This window comes from Cricetulus griseus (assembly GCF_003668045.3).
Source record: "Cricetulus griseus strain 17A/GY chromosome 1 unlocalized genomic scaffold, alternate assembly CriGri-PICRH-1.0 chr1_0, whole genome shotgun sequence".
NCBI lineage: Eukaryota > Metazoa > Chordata > Mammalia > Rodentia > Cricetidae > Cricetulus > Cricetulus griseus.
In genome coordinates, this window is record NW_023276806.1 from 7913254 (window position 1) to 7939021 (window position 25768).

The window sequence follows — 25768 nt, forward strand, 5'->3', positions numbered from 1 at the left end:
AACATGTGACAAGGCCAAGAATATGGCCTTTCTTTAAGTTACTAGCCTTCCTCATAAGCATCTTCTCTGTCTGACATGTTTTTCACAGTATACTGTTGACATAAAAATTATGATAAATAAACTATGTAGATTGTAAATGTTTCATGATGATGCTAACACAAACACCCAGGCGAACACACCAAGGCTGGGACATCTATCACCAACTTCTCTTGGTTGTTTTCCTAGGCAATTCTTTCAAGAGATGCATTTGTCTTTTATTTCACATGTTTGAGTGTTTTGCCTCCATGTGTGTATGTGTGTCACATGCATGAAGTGGCAGAAGAGGTCAGGCCAGGCCAACGGATTGCCTGGGACTGGAGTTACAGGTGGTTTGTGAGTAGCCATGTGGGTACTGGGAATAGAATCAGGTTCTCTGCAAGATCAGCTTTTGCTTTTAACTGCTGAACCATCTTTCAAGCTGCAACCTGGCCCAGCAAGCTATTGCTTCTGCTCTTGCATCTTTTCTTCTGCTACACTCATTCATACCATCAGAAATCACCTTACCTTTTCTGTTTTTTAATTTTAAATTTTTATTTATTTATTTATTTATTTATTTATTTATTTAAATTAGAAACAAGCTCCACCTTACCTGTTCTTAACATCCATAAACTATGTACAACTGTGTAACTTTTTTTCCCCCGCTCCACTCATTCAATCTATACTTTTGAGATTTGTTTCTCAGTAACCCTTGGTTTAAATACTTGGATAATTGTGTATGAATAGAACAATTAAGAAAAATAACAACATGAAATTCCATAGTACTGGGTCAGGAGGCCCAGTACTACCAATTGCATAGAGTCAACTGAACAAACAGTGTGAAGCTTCTCCAAGTTTAAATTGAGTGTGGACTCTTGAATGATAGTAGCAAGTGCAGTGAATGCTATTGGAGCTGATGGGCACACAAAAGTGCAAAGGGCATGCTAATTCTGGGATCAGATCTTAGCTATTTGCATCATAACAGGTACAGAGTCTCAAAAACAATGGTTGTCAAAGCCATAGGCCTTGAGTAGAACACATAAAATCTATAGTAACAGTCCAAGCTCAAAGCCTAAAAGACAAGAGGATTCACATCTTTCTTTTAGGTAGAATATTTGCTCCCAGCACATTTTCCAGATTGTATATTAATTTTTGTTTACTGTTTCCAGACATTTCATAATCAACATGACTATTTCCCTTCATCCCTCCCTCCTTGCCTGCCTCCCTCTCTCTCTCTCTCTCTTTTTCTCTCTATTTTAATCAATTAAATCTGCAAGAAGTCAGTATTTTAAAGGAAAGAACCCTAAAACATAAAATAGCATGAATGGAATTTGAGAAAATGATGACAAAATAGCCAGAAACAAATAACATACATTACATGACGTCATTCAAATTCATAGGCTCACAGAGAAGAATGGCAGCTAAGTGTCGCAGGATGGATAGTATGGTTGCCAATCTCACCACCACATTGTCTATAAAGAAAAATATACACTAGGACTGTTCTATAAATGCCTGTAAATGAATATACTGTATAATACCATCAAACATCTAACTATATAGTGGAACATGTAAAATAAAAGACCCAGAGGCTGCTTAGGGGCTCAAGCTTCAAGCTGAAGTTCAGAAAAGCAAAGCAGCTGGCCACTAGTTTCTTACCTCCACATCAGGCTGAATCCTGAATCCTGAGGCTCTCACCAAGCCTCAGACTGTTGCCTCTCCTCAGCGTGGCTGGAGAATGAATGCCTGCTTATTTAGTGCCTGATATTTATATACCTCTCACGAGTCCTGGGATTAAAGGTCTGAGCTATAAATCGCTTTTAGACTGACTCACTCTTGTGTAGATATGGATGGCCTTGAACTCACAGAGATCCATCTACCTCTTAATCCTGAGTTCTAGGATTAAGGGTGTGTACCATCTCCTATCTTCTGGCTGCTGGGATTCAAGGTGTGTGCCTGGATTCTATGGCTTGTTTCTGCCTTTGATTTCTGAATCATTAGGTAAGGTTTAATAAATCATAAAGAATATATCACTACAAAATAGTCTTACATAGTTTTTCCAAATCTTTAACTTCGCTATAAATTTTGACTCAATTGTAATTTAGCATACAAAGGAAGAAGTTTCATTGTGGCTTTCACACATACTTGTTTCGTTGATCCTCTCCCATTGCTTGCTTATATTATGCTCTTAACTACAATTTTAAATAACAACTCCATGAGTAACTAAACTTCAAAAATACAAATCCTGCTATTGCAGACAAACAAAAACTTCGAAGAAAAATATTAATCAATAAGTAATAACTTTTGCAAACATCGGGGATAAAGTATAATTAATTAATTGATTCTGTTTTAGTAAGGAAGTAAGAAACCCTAGAATATTTATAAACCTATTTTCTTCATTGAGTTTTTTTAAACCTGATTAAAGTAATGTGACTCAAGCAAAAATTCAAACAAGCTGTTAAAAACTGTTAATGTTTTATCAAATGTGTATTTTTTCTAATTGCCTATTATAGAAAAAGTTCAATCCATGCTGTCTAATGTACTAAATTAGAGAACGGTTAAAATGCTGTAGGGGTTTGAAGGATGGCTCGGTGAGTAAAATGATGGGCACACAGATGTATTGACTTCCGTTCAACCGTCAGGACCCATGTAAAGCCGGGCATGAGAGAAAATTCATCATCCCAGCTCTCCTGAGGCAAGTCAGGGGACAGAGACAGCAGAGTTCCTGGAAGCCCACAGCCCAGCTAGCCTGCCATAGGCATGCACAAATAAGAGCCCTTGTATCTAACAACATGGAAGGTAAGAGAGGATACAAGAACTTGTCTGACCTCCATGTGTGCACTGCAGTACATGAATCCTTGTACTCCCACAAAACTTTACAGAATGGAAGTGCAATTTGGAGAGTTCAGTACAGTTTCCTATTGCATTAATTGTAGCGGTATTGATGCCCTCGGGAAAGAGGTCTGACCTATATCAGTCTGTGCAGCATTACTTAGTTCCCACAGTTTTGATTCTATGGGAACATTAAGGGACAGAGCAGTCTCTCTTTAACCAGGAAATGTGCTTCCCATTTCCTCTTGAAAATTCCCGTCTGTTCTGATGCACAACCTCCACTCCTCCTGCCCCCCACAAGCCCAGCCATCGACTTCCCACTCACTCCCCAGGGGCAAGCGTCTGAGTTAATGTTGATGACAGGATTGGCAAAATGCATGAGAACACAAGGTATCTGTCCTAACAGGTACAGGTGTGGAGGAGCCAGGATTTTCACAAGGAGGCCTTATTCTTAATGCTCTGCCATTTGAATTTAAGGTCACTGTCCCAGTGGGAGTTCAACTGACTCAAACACTCCTAATTCTGTTTGTTTGATCGATGAAGACCAAGCAACTGCTGTGCTGTGTTTGCTCACATTTTCTCTTGAACAGTGTCACAATTTCAGTCTCTAGTCAGAGGGAAACCCTCATTGCTCTCACTGTACCAGAGGTGGGACAGTGGTGTTGAACTCCTGACATCAAACTCAGGGTTTTTACTAATCTAGCCAATAGTCAGAACCATGCATAGTGAAGAAGAGACCAAAACAAGATGTTCACACATATGAGAAAAGTAGTTTGTATTTGTTAAAGTGCTGTAAAAAAGTGAGACTGCTTTGTCCCTTAATGTACCCATAAAATAAAAGCTGTGGAAACTAAGTAATGCTGCACAGACTGATATTAAAACACATGTTTTGTAGCTGGAGAGGTGGCCCAGCAGTTAAGAGCATTTGTTGCTAAAGAGGACCTGGGTTTGTGATGTGATCCTGAATCTCACGTGGTGTCTCCCAGCCTCCTGTCTATACCTCCACTTTACAGGGGATCAGTCTTCCTCTTCTGGTCTCTGTGAACATTGCACACACACGGTGCACAGACACAGATTCAGGTAAAAACACCCATACACATAAAAACAATTTAAAGTATCTTAAAATATAAAACACACACACACACACACACACACACACACACACACACACACACACACATCTGCATGTGTGCATCTGCATGTCTGATATCCAGGTCATTGTTAGAATTTTCTTTCCTCTCATGCTTGCACTACGGATACAGAAACACTTCCTGGATACTGCTGTTCTAGAAACTGATTCCCATCCAATCCTACTCTTGGTGGTACAGTTGACTCCATCACTGAAGGTGTCTGGCTTGTAGCTCATAATTCACCATGCTACTTCTCTGCTCTTGACTGGCCAGTAGGAGAAACTGAAGAAGAAGCTGTGTGGAATCCACATTTTGAATATGAGTTTCATTTAGTTGGCTTTTACTAATGATGGGGAATGTACTGTGTATGTTTATCTTATTGGTTGTTGAATAAAATACTGTTTGGCCAATGAGACAGCAAGTTAGATGGGACTAGGAGTCAAAGAGGATTCTGGGAAATGTAGTAGAGAAGTGGTGATCCAGGCAGGAAGTGACATAGCAAGGAGACTCATATTTAAGCGAAGGAGAAACAGGAAGGGTCCCTTTTTCCCGTTCGCCTCCTTCAGTGGCACAATGTGATCCACCGGCAAGGAGGGACGCCAATAAGGTGTCCGATAAGATAAGTCTTATAAAATATATAGATTTATGATAATTAAGACTGAGCTAACAGATGAGGAATCCTAGTCATTGGCCAAGCAGTTTTGAACCTAATACAAGATTCTGTGTATTCATTTGGGCCTCACTCGGGCGGGCAGCTGGCGTAAAGCTCACACATGGTGGTGGGGCTCAGGTGTTTTTTTTTTTTATATATATATTGCAATCAGCTAGTATTTTATTAGTTTATGCCTTATGGAATTTTCAATGTACAAAATGGTATACACACATGCAAATTCACATAGCCCATATGTGCTTTTGGTGTAAACTGGCCATTCTCCTTTTCAAAGCCAGGACCAAGAGGAAGTACTGTGTGGCAGAAAGATTTAACGTAACAATCTCGTAATTCACCATGCTACTTCTCTGCTCTTGACTGGCCAGTAGGAGAAACTGAGGAAGAAGCTGTGGGGAATCCACATTTTGAATATGAGTTTCATTTAGTTGGCTTTAACTAATTCTTCTCAACTATTAATGACTATCAAGTTGCTTGCTCAAGAGCTAGTATTAACGAAGCACAGAAAATGTTTATCCACACAAAAATCAGTATTCAGAGGATGAAGTTCTTTAAATGTTTACCATTAAATGTACAACATGATCTTATATAAGTGTTGGTTGTTTGTATTTATTATGTGCTGGTTACTGCTTATGCATAAATTCTGCAATTGAACTATACACCTGCCCTCCTGACATACAAATTAAATTGAATAACACACATTCAGAAACCCCCAAAGAAACAGCTTTTTAAAAATCTTGATTTCCTATTTTATTTCTTCTTTTTTTCCCCACCTCCAACTCTGCTCAGCACCACGGCTGTGACTCCTATTACTATGTGCTCACCACTCTAAACTATACCAGTCTGTCTTCAGCCATTCTCGGTTTACCATGAGCTACTGTCAATCATATAAGAACCTATACCTCTTACGGTGGAGTCGTCTTATATAAACTTTCCAGTACCTGACCCTCCCCTTGATGACTGTGTGAAGCTCCTTGTGTCCATCACCACTCAGGAGGGGTGCGCATGACATCCAATTCACCTTGCACAAAAAGCTCTTAGCTGCTCTCCTCATTGGTGTCCTTGGCAGAAGACAAGGAGTTGCTGGAGAGGACTGTGATTATTAAGTTTGGATACATGGTTTGTCTCTCTTAGAGCATCATAATGAGGACTGAACCAACTGTCTCATCTAAAAAAGTACAGAAACATGTTCACCTAGTTTTGAGACCATCTTCTCTATAACTAATTAATTAGTTAATACATGTTGGCTCCTGTGTTTGGGTTTCCCTTTTTGTTTGGCAGAGTCCTGTGCTCTCTTCCTCAGCATGCATAGTTGGCTGGACACTGGCAGACCTCCTTTGGAATAACCCTGCTGTAGGAAGAGGTTCAATTAACACAACACAGCCTGGCAGTGCTGCATGGCATCTGGAAGCTGAAATCCCCTCAAAGGCCAGGCTGTTCAGGATCCTCAGCCTCACTCATGATTCCTGCAGGGTAGGGGGGGTCCTTCTGTCCTGAACTGTGGGGGGCCTGTCTCATGCTTGCTTTCTGTAGTGTGAGATGCAGCCTTCTGGCAATCTGGCCTCTCCCTAGGTTCTTTGCTCCAGTCCAGTAATGGATTTTCTTTTCTTTGGTGCTCTCTCAGCAGAATGAGCCAAGCCCTCAATTACCCCAAAGTTGGAAGCAGAAGCCCCTGGTTGTCTGTCTTTTCTGCTTCTTTTTATTTCTCAAGTGAAAAAACTGCAGCAACAACAAAAACCCTTCTTTCCCATTGGAGGGCACCGGGAAGCCTGCTAGCCTCACTGACTGAACTTTGCCTACCTCCTCTAGCAAGAGACCTTACACATTCTCCTTAATTCTCCTGGTTTACATCAAAATAATGCCCCTTTCTTCCTACTGAGCAAATTATTTGATATCATAGAAACAAAAGGTAATAGTTATAAGTGGAGAAAACATCTTTCTTCATGCTTTTAAGCTACCAGGAAAGAATAAGAATGGGGTTTTAGAGGGAGACCCAACAAAGCTCTAGTGGATTATATACTTGCAGAGAAGTCAGTGTCACTTCCTTTAGAAATAAAGTTGCATTCAAAAATAAGTAAGCACAATCTAAAGATGGTATAGACATGATTCTGAAAACCGAAAATATTCAAGTATTAATGGAAAAGTGGAGGAAACCACTCAATGTTATAAAACAGGGCTAGCGTGATGGCTCAAAGGGTAAGACCACTTACTGTGCAAAGATTGAGGGCCTGGGTTCAAATCCATAGCACCCAGTTCAATAGTCAGGAGTGATGGTGTGTGTCTGTGACTTCAACACTGTGTATAGTGGGTCAAGAAGCCTACAGTATCCCTTCAGCTTGGTTTAGATTGAGTGAGAGAAACTGACTCAAGGAAATATATTGATGGTGATAGAGCAGGACACTTGAAGGCCTCCTCTGGCTTTAGCACAAATACACCCGGGTATGTGTGTGTGCAGGAATGTATGCATGCCCACCCACAACTATTAAATAGTCTTCAGATATCTATAACAACAGGTCCATGTTAGAACAGCTACTCTGATCATTTGGATGGCCCACTTTGGAAATAGTGGCAACTGAGACTTGTAGCATTAGAACTTGGTTTACAATGTCTTTTTCGTTGTTCACTTTAAAACTAATTTAGTACTTAACAAGTGTACTCTGAAAGCCATGTCAGTTTCATAGCCTAGACAGACTGTACACTATGCCTGGCCTTACTAAGGCTGGTGCTGGGCCTAGGGATTAGTAGGCATTTATTAGGGGAATAGTGTCACATGCACCCACCTGAATGCACTTATTCATAGTAAATAGCATTGTTGCTATTTCTCTATAGTCTAATAAAATTACTTGTTACTACCTTAAAACTTTATTTATCTGTGTCTGGAGAGGTTGCCTAGTATATAAGAATACATTCTGTGCAAGTGTGAAGAACAGAGTTTAGATCCCCAGAACCCATACTTAAAGCTGGACACCTGTCTAGCAGTTTGATGTGCACACACAGGCACATACCAAACACACACACACACATACACACACATAAACATTAAAAATACATTTTCTTTTTTTGATTTTATAATTTAGAAACACTTTTATAATTTAGTTTGTGTGTTGTCAATCTGTCCCTTATAGTTTATGGATGTTTGCAAATTAAACATTGTTAGAATTGGCATAGAACATTTTATTTCACTCACTGAAAATCTTTATTTAAAGTGAATTTTATACTTATCAATGAATATTTCCTATAGAAATTTGAGTTAATATCCCTCATGATAAGATGTTGCTACATGATGGGAATGGTTTGTCTCAAAACCCTGACACCAGAGCTTTTTTAGAGCTCCTGAATACCTATAATCAGGTATCTGGGTACCAGACACAAGAGTAAACAAAAAATCCTCTTATGCTGTGTAGATCTTTATGGGCATAGTCTGAAGATGATTTTATTCAGTAATTTTAGTGTACCTGGATCTTTTTCACACTCTTTATATTAAACTTTTGTTTATTCAAAAGCACATTGTTTCAAGTCCCTTCTCTCAGTGTTGGCCTTGGTTTTCATTGCTCATGCCTCTTGAGCATGTCAGTTTTAGTGCATGCACAGAACATGTGCTTCAGTTCTGGAAGTCTGTCTGTCATTAATCTGCTATGCCTATCCCTGCTTTCTGATAGGATGTTCGAAACCATTAGGCAACGTTTCTCAGCGTCATTTGTTATTTCCCCCTTGTATGTACTTGTTGCCTTTGTCAAGAGTAACCTGTCCATAAATACCTTGATTTATGCTTGGACTTTTATTTATCTATGTGTTTTCATTATTACAGCTTTTAAATATGTTTTGTGGTAACATGCTACCCTGCTCTAAATTTTCTCTTTACACTCTGTACTGTTCTGGGTATTCAGGAAGTTTTAGGATTCTATACAAAATTAGAAATGTCAATTGGAAGTGTCATTTTTATTTCTGTGAAGAATATTACTATTTTTATAGCAATTGCCTCAAAACTGATGATTATTTTGGGTAATATGGAAATTTTAACAATATTGTCTTCTAAACCATGGATATGGAAGGCCTCTCTTCTCTCTTCATCCTTCCTTCCTTCCTTCTTTCTTTCTTTCTTTCTCTTTAATTTATTTCCCCTGTCATTGCAATTTTCACTGTAGAGGTCACTCAGTTCCATGTATTTTTATTTTAAAATAAAATGTATTGCCAATTACCTTACTATGTTTGTAGCCATTGTGTGTGTATGTGTGGCTGTATATTGGTTTCTTTCTTTGCAGTGTGTTATTGGTATATTAAAAAGTTACCAATCTTTGTGAGATGATATGTGTCCTGAAATTCTACTTAATTAATTTGCAGTTCCATTTTTGTATAGAGTGATGTGGGATAATACTCTTGTTCACTGTAAAAAAAATGTCTCTCATAGTGTTTTTATTTTATTTATTTTAACTTCCATTGGGACTTTGAATACATTATCTAGTTCTCTGCTGGGAAGACTGCTGTTCATGTAAATAGGACTCCTTGTAAGTGAGTACATTTTATTTTCTTTGCTGTTTTTAGATTCAGTCACTCAGATACTTTGAAAGTGGTCATCCTTAAGACATATCTTTTGGTAGACTAAAACATGTGACCACGAAGTTTTCCTAGGCTGTGCTTTACTCCTGAGTCTGACTGAAGTCTTGATTAGTGATGGGATGGGAAGGTGCTTCATGAAGATGCAGAGTGACAAAAGACAAAGAAATTTCACTTGTTGCCATTTTGTACAACTGGATTCCGGGATCTGCAAGCTACATGGTCTGACTGGGACTTATAAACAAATAGAGCTGTGCTGGGCTTGGTTTCAAGCTCCTCTGTCACTGCCCCTTTAAGCTCTTAATGTAAGAACATGAAATAAACAATGTGTTTTCACTGGACACCACAAATTTTGCCTGCGTTAGCTGATTTGGAATTCTGAGAGGATAATGATTTGAAAACAGCAAATAGCAGCGAAAATTGACATCCAGCAGTCTCAGAGACCTCCGTCCCAAAGTTGAACACACCTACAATGCAAAGAAAACACAATCGCCTTCTTTCACCTTAGTTTTTAAAGAAACAGGTAGACTTCCCGTGAGAACTGGTCCAAGTTAGCATTAAATTATGTATAATGATGATTCAGAAAATTATTACATTGAAATATATAGATGGTCAAGTCTTATACCTTATAATTTCGTCTATATGTAATTGTTCAACACCTCCTCCTCCTCCTCCTCTTCTTCTTCTTTCTCTTCTTTTCTTCTTGAAACTGTCTCACAGAAGATATCCTGGTCCCCTAGCTCTTATAATCTTTTCACCCCCTCTTTCACCATATTCCCCAAGTCTTAAGGGTAGAGATTGTGTTGTAAATATAATAATGAGTGGCAACACTCATGGTTTGTATATCTCTGAACTTTGAACAATTGTAGCTGTCTCTAATTTGTTCCATGTACGGTTAAAAAAAGAGAGAGATGGGAGATGATAGCTACATTCATCTTTGATTGAAGGGATAAGTATTTAAAATGCAGTTAGATATTTTAGTGCTCTAGTGAAGTGACAGTAGTGGGTTCTTTTCTAGATTCACTGGCCTCACTAACCACTGGTGGTTGGATAGTTGGCTAATTTAAATTGACAGGCATGGCTTCTCCCTATTGATTGCAATAACTAATGGTTATACCCCTCATAGAAGTGCCACTATTACAAACTTAAAAATGTCTTGCCATGATGATCACTGTGTTTTATAGGCACTGCAGCTGGATAAGACTGTTGAATATCTTCTCTGCTGGTATTTGTTATGGCTTCCTTTGAAACTATGAGACCGATCCTCTTTAAGGAGGCTTCTAGGCCAGATTCAGTTCAATTCCTTCAAGTTCTATGTCCAAATTTGTGTTGTCTTCAGTAATAGGGTCTTCCCTTCTTGTTCTGGAATATGACAAGGGCATTGAAAAATAGGCCTTATTACTTTGGGTATTTCTTGGGCTGACTTGAAATGAGGTTTCCCATGTCTGACACTGGGTATTTTGTCAAACTGTCTATGGTTTTTGGATGAGAAACTGTCACCCCAAATTGCATAATGCTTAAGGAAAATTTTAACAATTAATATAAGTTCTTTTCTTTGTTCTTATAGATCCATAAGATCTAAATATAATGATATGACAATGGATGTAGGAGCTGAGCTACAACTCAAAATAAGGGCCATTAAATGAGTTGAATTTGGTTTGGTTTACCAAAAATAATTAGCAGTCTCCACATTTTCAAGTAGTATTGTCTTGAGACAAGCAAATTAATCTGTGACATGGTTATGTCTAAAATTTTTGACTCTCACATTTGGAAATTAACCTCTGCCTAAAAGTAAATGAATAAATTGCTGGTAATCTTAACAAAAATTATTAGTAAAGTATGAAGTATCAACATAAGTATCATTTTTATTTGAATGCACTATTTTTAACTGGGCTTATTGAAATAGCTTCCCTCAATTTCATTTGTAAAAATAACATCCTTGTACTTCTTTATGAAAAATACTATTCATTCCATCCGGGCATTGGTGGCCCACACCTTTAATTCCAGCACTCAGGCGGCAGAGACAGTCAGATCTCTGTGAGTTCGAGGCCAGCCTGGTCTACAGAGCGAGTGGCAGTATAGGCTCCAAAGATACACAGAGAAACCCTGTCTTGAAAAACAAAACAAAACAAAAAGAAAAGGACCATTCACAAATAATCACAAAGAGATATTCTGAACAGTAAATAAATGTGTAGATTAAATTTAGCTACCACTCTTTAGGATTATCTCTTCAAGAATTTGTTGAATGCTTGAAATCTTAGTACAATTGCCTTCTGAGTACACTGTGCTAACAAATTCCATATACAACACATTTCTGTGTTCTGTTTAATGTTTATAATAACAATTCCAGACAAAAAATAAAAAGTAAATGGGTACAGTATCTTTTAATTCTTCTAAACTATGAGCAATTAATGCAGACTATTTTCAGGAGTGATAATACATTGGCTATGTATTTAAAGCAAGGGGATATACACATTATTGTTTAAAGTTATTCATATTCCTCGTGGCTGAGGCCCATCTATGTCTCTGTGAACTTTGCTGGTTCAAAATAAAGTATGGAATGTGTCAACATGAATAGCATTACATCTGGTGTTTGTTAGCTGAATACATGAGACAAATCCTGAAGCATGAATAAAATACATGCTGTTGTAAGGACTTTTTTCTGCTTCAGTGCCTCAGAACAGCAGGACATAAAATTTGAAGAGAAATTCCTACATATAGCCAGTATGTAAGGAGGTATATGGTGGCTTAAAATGATAACCTAGTATCCACATGGAGAGAAATGCTTTAAGAAATTGTATAGCACTTGTACTATGTAATGTAATATAGTAGCAAAAGGTATTGAATTGAAGCACACGTTCTGTAATAGTAAAATTTAAGAATACATAATGTGGAGTATAAACAACCATTACAAGTTGAGAAGAATGTTCCCAACATGGAAATACTTTTAAGTGAAATGGAATGTTAGATTGTGTAGACATATCTACACAGGAGAATATGGTAATGCTGAAGAAATGAGTAATAAATGTAACTCCGTGGTTGCCTTCCAGAGACAGAAAACAACTAGTTTTAAGTCAAACAGCAGGGGCCTTAAGCATATTAAAATGTTCACTTCTTAGCACACAAAAGTTCTTACTTTTAGGCTTATTAGTACATTCATGTTTATCAACAAGCATTCTTTATGGTTTTAAAAGAAATATACACAAACATTGTCTAAAATCACCTAAAATGTTATATGATAAGCAATTCTCCACATCAATATCTAAGGACATATGAACCCACAAGGAGTCTTATAATACAGAAAATTATTTCTTATGGACTCCCATAGGAAATTTCTAGATCTGGGCTGGATTCCTTTGTTTCTGGGATGAACTTCATTTCTATCTGACACAGGGTACAATCGGGTTGGAAGATAGTAGGGATTCAATTATTCTTCAAAAATCTCTCAAGTGATTGTCAAAGCGACAGAAAAAAAGACAACAGGAAGAAAATACTAATTCATCAAATTTATTGAGTTCTGGCCTCACAATTCTGTTGTTCCAAACAGGAGACCTGAACATAAAGCAAGAAGAGAAAGAAACATTAGCACAGCTGTATAAAGGGTGGGAAGAGAGAGAGACTGAGAGAGATTATTTGAGTCATTTGAAAATTCTTAATGTATTATTTTGGCATATATTTTTTCCATTATACATGATTGATACACTAATTCCTCATCTTCTTCCACATAAACCCTGAATTCAGCATTTTGTGGTTTACATCAAATTAAATGTACCCACTCTTGAGCTGGATACTCGGGAACTCAAAAAGGTGTGCTCTCAAGCTCATAGACACACAACCAACAGGGTCAATCCTGGTAGTGTTTTAACTGTCATTGAAGCAGATGCCTGCTTTGGCAGCTGAGCAACCTGAAAAACTTTGAGGTTGGGTCTTCAAGCCCATCTAGAAACCTGATGTGAACTTTGAATTGATATCAGATGACTCCCCAAGCCTTCAGCAGGTTCCTTTGAGCCATGTGGTCACTTTTCTATAACTTTTCTGTAGCCTATAGAAGTGTATGAAGTCCAGTAGATGGATTTTTAATATTTATAGTTAGCACTTGGTTGAAATTAGAGCATCCATTAATGCTATTATGATCATTAGACTTGATTTTCAGCTTGGCTAGCTTTAGAGATGTTTGGGAGACATATTTCTGAGCATTATCTTTAGTACATCTCCAGAGAGGATTTACTGAGAGAAGATTCACTTTTTATGTAGGCAGTTTTCAAGAGGCAGTCCAGGTGCAAGGGGGCACAAGGGAAAACAACATGCCTGACCTGTCTTAGTTTCCCCTGTAGGACTGAATGTGCAGGCTGCTTTTTCTATGATTGTCTGCTGATATGAGTCACCAGTTTCTCTTCCTTTCCAACGACTTTATTGCAGAATCTCTGTAGATCTAGACTGGTTGGGACAGTGGAGGCATCCAGCTTGGTGGACTGAGACTTACTGGTTCTCTCAGCCACTTTGGCATACACACAGCTAGTCAACTTCTAATTTCCTAACATCATTTTAGCTAGGCTTATAAGACTTTTACACACACAGACTTTCACCCCCCCCACACAAAACACACACAAACACACACACAGAGCATGTATACACAAGAACATGCACACACAACTCTTTATATGTTTGTTTTCTCTAGAATACCCTCCTAATATACCATGTTTGTAACTAATCACCAAGAGAATCCAAGAATATTGGGTGACCTAAGGAAAACAGAGGTAGCCTGTGAAATGATTATTATACAATAAAACTTGATATCCTGAAATGACATAAATGTATGTGTCCATATTACAAGCTTACTTGAAACAACCGTCTCCTTAACAGGCATTGATGTCTCTACCTTACAAACTGTATTGCATATTTTTAACATTACTCTTTGTCGTAATATATCAATGTGGTGTCTAATGCCCTCAAGATATGTGGTAGGAAAGACAATATAGAATATCAAGACTTAGTCATGAAGAGACTTTTGTCTCCATGCATCTCAAATGGGAATGTTCTAGTTTACACAGAATTCTCTAAGAATTTTGAATACCTAGAGATGAATAGGTGTTCTGCTCACAGCCATAGCTAAGCCCAACCTTCTAATCATCTTTGTAAAGCCTACAGAAGTGGATAAAACAGTTTTGAATCCTAGGACCACCCATGAGTTAGCTAAAAAATATTTAGTAATTTCATTCAACACTCCATAAAGCAGAATAATTGCACAAATGGGTCTGCTCCAAATTGCTAACTCATCTGAAACATATTAAAGTGGCTAGTTACTTAGAGTAAACTTAATCATAAAGTGGTGTGTGTGTGTGTGTGTGTGTGTGTGTGTGTGTGTGTGTGTGTGTGTGTGCTAAAATACAGTTAAAAAATAAGAAATGGAATTCCATGTAAAGAAGTGCTCATGAACAGGCTGGTATTCTGGGAGAAGTTTGCAATGAAGAATTATCCCCTGCTGGAGACATCATGCTACACTGTATAAGCACTCTGGCCTGATGTATTTTTTTACTGTTTGTTTCTTGTTTTTGTTTTTACACAGATTAGCTGAGTTTAGTTTTCTTTCTTTCTTCCTTCCTTTCTTCCTTCCTTCCTTCCTTTCTTTCTTTCTTTCTTTCTTTCTTTCTTTCTTTCTTTCTTTCTTTCTTTCTTTTTTCCTTTCTTTCTTTCTTTCTTCCTTTCTTCCTTTCTTTCTTTCTTTATGTTCTTTGAGACAGGGTTTCTCTGTATAGCTTCGGAGCCTACCCTGGCCCTTGCTCTGGAGACCAGGCTGGCCTCAAACTTATAGAGATCTACCTGCCTCTGCCTCCCGAGTGCTGGGATTAAAGCCGTGCTCCACCAATGCCCGGCCTTAGTTTAGTTTTCTATGTGCAGGATGCCTTGAAGTCTTCAGATATGAAATCATCTCATTCTGAGTTCTATTTCACTTTATACTGCACTTGATCTTCATGCCCAGCATAAGGTAGAACTAAAATCCCATTCTCAAATGATTTTCTTCTCTCTGAAATTAGAAACACCCTTTGCATAGGCACTTTGGGTTCTTTATTCTTTAATCTCTATATTACAGGCTGGGAAATGTCTCCCAAATTTGAAGACAAGAGTGAACACAGTCTGCTCTTAGGATGGTATAACTTGTCAATTTCTCCAAGCAGAGTTGCTGCTCATTTGGTAGTTTCCTAGAGACTGCAGTTTTTTTAGATTTCTACCATTTAGAGCTTTCCACAGAGAACTAAAATCACTGACATCCCTTACCTCCCCAAATATGTATTTTGGGAGTTCATATGCCAGAATTTGAAGAAGGAAGAGGCCATTGTTTAAACATTTTTCCTGCTCAAACTGGACAAGAGTCTCAGCATTTTTGCATAAACTAGAATAATAATACTTTAGTGCATATCAAACAAAGACAATGCTGAGAGTAGAAACAAGGTAACACTATTAAGAAAAGAAAACACAACAAAATAACCAAGGTGTCTTGAGATTTCTGAGCCCCCTAAAATGGGGTACTGTGGAACAGAGGACACATGTGAAAATATTTCTCAATTCTCAAAATGTTGTTTCCTTTTTATTATGAAGTATCATGTGCTATGCTCATTAAAGATACAGTGGCTAAGTCCACATACTTACCATTCAAAGAAGATAAAAAATGAAAATGGCACACTATCTAATGTTTTACCTGAGCATTAAAGTTGTGGTTAGGAAGGCATTAAAAGAAATAATGATAATTAATGCATGCCATTTAATTAGCTCAACAATAATCCAGTGACGTAGCAGGCGCCAGGTGGCATAGACCTGAGTTTAGTGGCAGACTCTGCAGAAACTGTTTTTATTAGCCATTCTTAACTGTTGAAATAACATTAAGTGGTGATTTGAATATTGGTTGAGTGTTTAATAACCCATTTTAGCATATTTTTACACATTTTGAAGGAAATTATTCAAAGTTAGTATTTAGATCTTCAATGATAACATCCTGAAGTTATTTTCTAATAGACACTCATATCCTTAATTAAAAGAAAAAATATCATTGTTTATTTTCAATATAAAATATAAAAGTTGAGTTCATCTTTAACAGAGAAAATAATTTTCCTGGAGGAAAGAGACTGCAAAATATCATTAGGTTGTGCGTAGATGTGTGTGTGCATGTGTGTACATGTATTATATATAAATACATATATGTATGTGTGTGTTTAATGTATTTTCATGTCATTTTCATGTAGCAATTACAATGGTTAAGATATAATAAATTTTTAGGAAAAGAACACAGAAACAGGAAAAGCTGAACAATTGATGTAGATGCAATTTTCCCATACTGAGGTCAGAAAAAAATTGTTTCTTAAAGTCTTAGCCTACTTTTAGAAGATGTATTTAAGAATTTCAACTTCATTAAATGATTTCATAATTTACAAATGATTTAGAAATGATGGTTATAATCACTGGAGCTGCCTCAGACATAACTAACAGGCAACTCTCCATATATCTTTGTTTGGAGAGTTAGTGTGACCCTTAATTATGGCATCCTGGGAAGCCAGCTGATGATCAGTGGACGTCAAATGGAGAGCACATCAATATTGTGCTTAGAGATACTTATGTGAACCTGAGGGAAACAGCTGCCCTTTAGTGCAGCTTGCTCTTAAACTCGAAGACACTACTTGACTTCAACACCCAGTGTTTGGACATCCTTGCTGCCACTTGAGGTTCTAAAATTCTGAGTAGTAACCCTTTCTGTCTAATTTATTTCCATCCAGACAAAATAAACACACTGTCATGAATTGGGATTATAAATATTTTTACAGTAAGTAAATCTGCTTTCATAGTGATATGTTCAGTATTCATTGCAAAAATATTAAATTTGATAGAAACCAAATCATCCAGTGACATTTGTTGTTTAACAGGAAGATATCCTGGTGACAGAATTATTTGAGAAATATTCTCATAGTACTGGGTATTGATATTAGAAAGTTGGACTTATTAGCAAGACCTGTTTCTTCTGTGGCAACAACTGTCTCTAGTATGTGCTTCAATATTCATTACTTTTAGAACATTATTTAAGGTAACCGAATACTAGTTTTGTATATGTGACTTTATATTTGAAATGGTCTTAGTAAAGAAGTATCTATTAATTGGAATAATTCAAGAGAATTTCCCTCTACTTGATTTTCTATGTGGTATCTATCTTGCAAAGCGGCATGATACAATGAACAGTGACACAATAATTGAAAACTCTGATTATTTTACTAATTTAAAGGAATTGAGTGAAGTACAGACACTTGCCTTACTTTGTGAAGGCTCCACTTTCTGCAGTATGGTTTTTGAAGTGAGCTATTAATGACTCTAATCAAGAAGTTGTAATGTATTGTTTATGACATTTACCATCATGAGAATTCCCCTGTACTTAAGCAATATTGGCTCAAACCATGGAAAGCTTCAGCAAGAGAGAGACAATTTCCCTCAATTAAAAACAGCAACCTAAAAAGCATAGTATATAATTTACTCAAACAAATTCATTTTGCATACACTTTCCATAAAAATGGCACCATGCAAAGTGAGAAGAAAGTTAATTGGTTAATGAATCTTTTCTGCATCTTGACAATATTTATAGTAGTTTTAACAAGTGTCTGCAAACAAGCTGAAGAGCAAGTGCTCAGGTTCACTTTCCTTCTGGAGAGCAAAGCTTTTGTGTTAGAATGAGAGGTCCCCACAATATAAGGCATGAAAAACACCTAGACATGGCTGGGCTTATTTCAATCATTTTGAAGATAAAATAGCTGAGATCCAAAACAGTAAAACTACCCGAAAAAGCACATAAAATGATGAATTTATTGTGGTTATCTGTGATCACCAGGGACATGGTGTTGAATTTGATGTATTTTTTAACTTTTTTGTGGAGATAAGGGAGAAGAGAGGATCCTGGCAGTGCAATTAATAAATCATGAGTCATTAGATATTTTTTTTCATCTAGGATTCTGGGCAAACATTTCTTACACTTCTTAGAGCTATGGCCTGCAGATGCTACTCTACATTGATTCTTAGAGGAGATTTTGTGGTCTTTTGATACTGAAGCATTATAACTGAAAATATAAATCACTAGCAGATGGCAGGTTCATGTACTCTGAGGTAAACTGGTTTCATTGTTAGGCTTCTTACTAACAAATTGAGCAACTAGAGTTCTGTGGTGATATATGTCTAGGTACCTTAAAATCTGTGTTGTATATGAGCCAATTTTTGAGAAATAAAGCGAACATTAAATCAAAGTATAAAGTACAATATATATGAATTAATTCATTAACATAATTAACTTAAATATTCCAATAGATTGTTTATATTTGAGACATTGTTCTGTGAGCTGGGGCTGTACCACTTAGCACAGTGTGACAACTTCCACGTTCCTATGGAACTTGTGATCTAATGTCATTAGTGAGAGAAGAATGAGAGCTGTGCCACGGGAATGGTCTGGAGCAGGACTGCATGGCACTCATACATTAATACGCTTAGGTAGTTGGAAGGATTTTTCCATCAGTTTTTATTGACAACTGCATGGATAGAGGTCTTGTGATGTGACTAATTGGGAACTGGGGAATTCTACTTTTCCTTATTCTTATACAGCTGAAGTAGAAAAAAAATTGTCCAAAAAGCCTTGTAGGAACTTAGCACAACAGGAACAATAGCTCCACATCTGTGTAAGTGATGGCTGGAACCCAGTACAGTGTACTGAAAACTGACCATGGCTTTATGGTGGAGTCATTGTTGCACTCAGGAAGTTAGCTGCTTTTTGTTTGTGTTTTTATGAGTTTGTGGGGCATGGGAGACTTGGCACAGCTTCAGGCTCAGGTCCTGTAGAGTGAGTAGGAGAACCACATTGTAAACTCTATTATCCTCAAGAGCTAGCTTGTTATCTTCATCCTGCATTCCTTCTGGAAAAAAGCTATGTTTTCTTTTCTTTCTTTTTTTTTTTTTGTAGATTTCTACAGTGTACTCAGGGTGTCGACTGAAATACCAAGAATGCATCTACAGAGAATGAGCAGCTACCTCAAACTCTCATGACCTGGAAGAGAAAACAGAAATGCCCCCAATGCTGGCATACATTATCCTAGGCTTCATGAAACAACTTGCAACCCCAAATTAGATGTACATTTAAGACCCAGGCCCAAACCATTTATCTACTTAAGAATCAAATATTAGTTAAGAATCTATTATATATCATATAGTATATTCTATATTCAGGCGTGAGTTTCTCAGCCGAGTCCAGAGGCATCAGGGGCTCCTGAAGACAGACATGACTGTGACTATCTGACACAGGTGCTCAGACTGAACTTTAGGTCTCTGCAAGTGCAGTGCCAGTACTTAGCCACTGCGCTGTCTCTGTAGCCCAATTGCACATACATTAAGAAGTTGAGCCAAAGAAGAGTGTTTGAGGATTTGTTCCTGCAGTGCGAACCAGAAAAAAGTGTAAATTTCCTTAAAATGTATAGCACACCTATATTTCTTTCATAGACTAAGATGGGAAAAGGGGTGATTCTTAACCATTTTCTGCTTTTATTCCCCCAATCTTCCTAACTCAAACTGGATAAAATGTTTTATTTGCCTTCTATTAAAAACAAGATAACAAGGGTGTGTTTGTGTATGAGAAAATGAGTCAGTAGAAACATTAGTGAATTGCCTGGATGTTTTTGACTTCATGTCTTCATTATTCAAACAATGGAACCTGGAGTCTGAAGAATGGGGATTACTCACGTCCCCTCTGTTTAAACACAAGAATGACAGAGTTGGAGTGAATTCTAGATTCCTGTCCTCTCAGGGCTAAGTTTAAGACAGCCACTGGAACATTCCTCTCATTAATGACTTGACTTGGAGGATGCCAACCATTCAAAGACAAAAATATGGCCACAAGGGCCAACTTGCTTTGAGGCTCTTTGATTGAAAAGAAAACAAAAAGCAAGAGAACAAAAGGAATCTGGTTTCTTCGTTAGCCCAGCTCTGTGGCCTGAGCCTGTGGGAGACTGTGTTCGTTGTTTTCTTCTTTTGAGAAATTCTCTTTCGTCCTCATGAATCAATTTGCTGCTTGACAAATAAACACATAATGCCAGCTTAAAGTTTGGCATAATTGAAGAGAAAGCATGAGTTTATTAGCAAGGGACCACAGTCCTCCCAAACTACAGTTCTGGAGGTGGGTATCTGCTTTCAGTGATGGACACATGATCCCACAGGTCCACCATACTGTCATACCATGGATATATGGACCAAGGACATCAAAGGGAAAGTGCAGGGATCCAAAACCATGCTACATTTCTTTTCCATTATATTTTATTTCTTTTCAGTCTTAAAATGGAAAAAGGCTTGTTTTGATCAAAGGGATCTCAGTGAATAGCCAAATATTATAATTATCCCTTTAACGGAAATGCTTTATATTTGTGGGCATAGTTCTTTATGAGATTTGAAAGAACAATTCAAGTAACTATTTATACTTAAATATCAAAATATTATTTCACATAACTTTAAAGTCTGTCATAATGTAGCTTGTGTGGTGTGATTTTAGCGTGCTTATCTGTGGAAGTGAATGCACAGTAGAAGCTGGCTTCATATGAAAGCTTTGTTCTGTAATAGGATGTTTTTCTAGTATAGCGCACTGACTCATGGAGGTAATCTTCCATCAAACACTGGGCAGGTTTCCAGTAGAGTCATACCAGAAAGGGGATTCTGACATTACTACTAGAATCACACTAGATGTCCTCAACTCTGCCTTCTAAGTCTCACCTGCTAACTTGCTCTCTGACGAATGCACAACAGACACCTCACTGTAATTCCACATGACAGATATTAAACCTGCAGCCAATGAGACTTTAAACTTTAAAAACGACTGTGGATGTTTCTGCAAAGGTAGGCACGAGGTTGTTAACCTCACTTAAATGTACTGAATGCTCCTATTATTTTGGAACATCATCTTTCTTCATTGTACTACATGGCATATGTATCTATATATTGTTATCTCCCTATACACATACACATATATTTCCTGCCTACAGTTTTTAAATAATTCATGGCATTTCTCATTACAAAACCAAAAAGTCAATTTACAAAGTTAGTAAAATATTTATGGAGCTGGGGACTATAAAAACTTGGACTTTTTAAGGAAAAAAGGCAGCAGCATTCCTTATATGCCTCTTTTCAATAAAAAACAATTTAAAAACTTACGTTTTCTAAGGAGGGATGATTCCCACAAACAGAACTTGAGTATGCAACACAGTACACCAGGGTGGATGCCTGACACTCAAATCACTGACATGCCTCAAGCTATCCTGATACAATCATAGGGAAAATAGAGTTAGGTTGATGGGTTTACGAAACGTTGTCTGCATGACTGGCAGATGTTTGTGCCATAATCATGTTATGAGCACTCAATTTTTATTATAGAACAATTGCTTCTAATAACTTTCATGTTTGTGATCAATGTGCCACAAATTCACCTGCATTTCAAAAACTGTCTAAGATATCTGAAAAAGTATCCTCTTGTGTTTCTCTTGATGCATTCAATAACAATAAAACATAACTGATTTGAGCATGTACAGAATGGTGGATTCTGACAATCTGCGATATCTCAAGTATGTCCCAAATCTGTCTGGTTCATGGAAGACCTGACATCATGGCCTGGGTGATTATCCATCACCGGCTGCTGTTTGTGGGTAGTGTGATTAATAACTGCAATTCAAGCATGATGGGAGCGCGGTGATCTTTATTGACTCTGTGAACTGGCGATGCTTTCTTTTCGTATGGTTGGCACTCAATTTGTGCTGCTTTCAGTTATTGATACAGCCCATTGCTATTTCGATTGTGAGACCATTCCCTTTCTATGAACTCAATAGCAAATATCTGCTGAAGCAAGAACAATTTCTGTTCATTTCACAGAAATACTTGCAGTCAACGATTGTGGTCTTCTATTTCATTTGCCAACAACTTTGTAGCAACTGTTGATTTCTACTTTGCAGTCATTTAATTTACATAAAATGGCTTTCTCTTCTTCTTTGAACTGTACAACTTATGATATGGATTTTAGTCCTTCCTTCCCTGCTCTTTATCATTTCTACTTATTGTCTCAACATTTCAGCACAATGTTCTTAATAAGTTTGCAAAATACTATTTAAGATACTATATGTTTCTTGACTACAATATAATTAAGTCTGCCACATTTTCTTTTTAGTATGTATCTATGTAGTGCTTTCTAAATGTTGGATATATACATAATAACATGCACACATATATTGAGTTGATTTCTGCTAAAGATGAATTTACATAAATTAAATGTCTTCCTACATTTAATCTGAACTGCTAAAGTCAGTCTGAAGAAACTAATTTGTATTTCAGAAGTTTAGTGAATGAAATGTCTCAAAAAAGAAATATTGACCTGATGTGTTTAAGGCTGTGTTGAAGTAAACATAAGATGACTATTGTTCATTCATTTCTTGGCTGTGAGGTTTCATTGCTAACTGCAGTTTCGTATTGTTATCTAGTAGTGAGAAAGAAGTCATGGCAGCTAATACAAAGGACAAATCCCAAAGGTTGTCTCTATGGAAGAGCATAGAGAATGAGAATAGATGAAAAGAATGTGGGCCGGGAAAGAATATTGGTAGGGGCAGGGAGCAGAACAGTCACAGAGCATTTGTCTGCCTTATGCAAAATCTTAGGTTTACTCCCTGGAACTGGAAAACATATTTTTAAACTGGACATAAAGAAGAATTATTTGCTTAGCCAAATAACTTAATACACACTGAAGGTAATGATGAAAGAGAAAAGGATTCATTTTATGAATAAAATCCTTGAGAAAGTGAAAAATAGTTGGGTCATAATTTTCTAAATCACTGATAATATAACTATATTGCTCAGCAATGCCTCTTTAGCCTCTCAGATGAGCTTATGAAGACATCTATATCTATATTTTAATCTTTTGTTGTCTTACCTAGAGTAGAACAACACATATAACAAACTTGTGTTAACTGAATGAGCAAATAAATTGAAAATGTATATATAAATTGAGGACCAGTGTTTGTCTTAGATGGGAATGAGGACTGTTGTTTCACTGTGACTTGAGAAAAGCAAGGTGCATGGGTAAAAGTAACATAACTGATGAAAATGCATGGTGCTGTTACTAAATGACTTCCATTAAATCAGTGAAATAAAATACACAACAATAATGTTAAGGAAAAATGAAAGATAAAATCAATGATAACCTTTATAGAATAATATAAAAATACCCAGAGAAGGACTGTAAGAGAAAATCCCATTTTTAAATGACTGGAGATTTGATTCATGAATTGCAAACAGAGAAAACACAGTAAAATTGCCAACTAAGAATTGCAATAAATGAGTTAAATTGATGATGATTAAGGTGAATAATCACTATTAAGGAAAAGCCTCAGATCTTGCAGGAATCCCAGCCATTTTTCAGTGAATCAGGTCACTAGGAATGTGGCTACTGGTAGGTGACTCTTGCTCCCCTCACGTATGTAATACTGGCAGTACTAGTTTTACACAATGGGCTCAAAACAGTGTATGGAATTGGAAGAGAGAAGGGGTAGAAAGGGACCTGGATAGAGAAGGGTGGAAGGTACTGAGAGGGAGATTTGTTCAAAACACATTGAGGCATGTATGAAATTCTCAAAAGATAAATCGAAAATATATTTAAAATATTTGATGCTAGACAAAACAAAATTAATAATTTTAAATTCAGAGTGAAATTAGTTATAATGTAGAATCCTATAACAAGAAAAAGTATTAATTTCCTATAAAGACTTTGTCAGATAGACACGTTTTCAGCAAACTCCCATCTTTGTGTACTTTATCAAGCATGTAATGAATTCATATAACAAAACAAGGAAGGTAGTCATGTGAACAAAGACCTTGGAGATGCAACTCTGACATCAGAGATTTGAAAATGACAGAAGCCTCATAGGTTAAAACAAAAAGTTCATAATGCTTCAGAAGATTGAAGATGTATAAACAAAGTGAAATGATAAATCAAACTAACGTCTGAATATCTCTCAAGCAAGTATACTTAATGGATACTGACAATAATGGATTTAGCTGATTTTTAGAAATAAATATGCAAATAAAATATACAAGAAATTTAACATAAAACCACACAATAGGAAAGAAATAATAAGATGTATGGTTTAGAATTGTATGACTTTACGTATATTTAAAATGGGATGTGGGATTAAAGTTCTAGTCCTTGAAGGTGACCTGAGTTTGGTTCCCAGGAATCATATCGTGTGACTCACTGCTGTTTGGAATTTCAGCTCCCAGGGACCAGATACTACTTTCTTCTGACCTCAGAAACTATGTGCACTCACCTGTACACACACACACACACACACACACACACAAACACACAGGATAGCATGCATGACACAAATGTGTAAGCCCAAACTAGGCAAAATCCATGCATTTAAACAAGAGATGGGTATGAAGTCCCTAACTGTAGCTGAAAAGTTTTTAACAATTGGTAAGGACTTGAATGGGAAAGCACAAAACAATGAAAGAAAGACAGAAAAAAAGAAAAAGAAAAGGAGAACACAAAGTTGAATGTGTACAGACTGGGAGGAGTTGGAGAGGGGCTGATATAAACAAATACATTGACAGAACTATCCAAGAGCCAAGGGAGAGGTGGCTGAGTTCTTATCAGCATTGGGTGCTCTTCCAGGGACCTGGCTTTGATTCCCAGAACCCACATGGTGATGGGGGAGGTCCTTCTATGTATATGTTTGTCTTATTGGTTGATAAATAAGGTACTGATGGCCAATCGGGAAGCAAGTTAGGCGGGACTAGGAGAAGAGGAGGATTCTGGGAAATGTAGTAAAGAGGAGTCTTGTGATCCAGGCAGGAAGTGACATAGCAGGCAGACTTAGAATATGAGCAGGGACAAGCAGGAAATTGCTCTCTTCCTCCTCCTCTCTTCTCTGCTTCTGCCATGGGATCCTGGGAAGATGATGCATGCCTCTGGCATCAACCATAAGTCTTTATAAAATATATAGATTAATGGTTATGGTTGATACTTAAGATAGAGCCTGGGGTTTGGTGGCACACGGCTTTAATCCCAGCACTGGGGAGGCAGGTGGATCTCTGTGAGTTCGAGGCCAGCCTGGTCTACAGAGCAAGTGCCAGGATAGGCTCCAAAGCTATACAGAGAAACCCTGTCTTGAAAAACAAAAAAACAAAAACAAAATAACAACAACAACAACAAAAAGATAGAGAAAGCATATTAAGAAATCCTAGTCATTGGCCAGCAGCATTGTACCTAACATTAATCTCTGTGTGTTATTTTGGGCTCCTGTGTGGCGGCAGGGCTTGGGGGGCTTGGTGGAAAGATTTATAGTTACAACATGGCAGCTCACAACTGTCTTTAACTTCATTTCTAGAAGTCATTCTTTCTTCCATCATCTTGTGTAGGGGAAGCTGTAGCCATGCCTTCTTAGGGGCTGGCTACAGGTGTGCCTGACCAGGCTTGAGAGGGCGTGGTCAGAGTGACATAATGGGACTGTGTTTCGGTTTCAGTTTCTCTTTG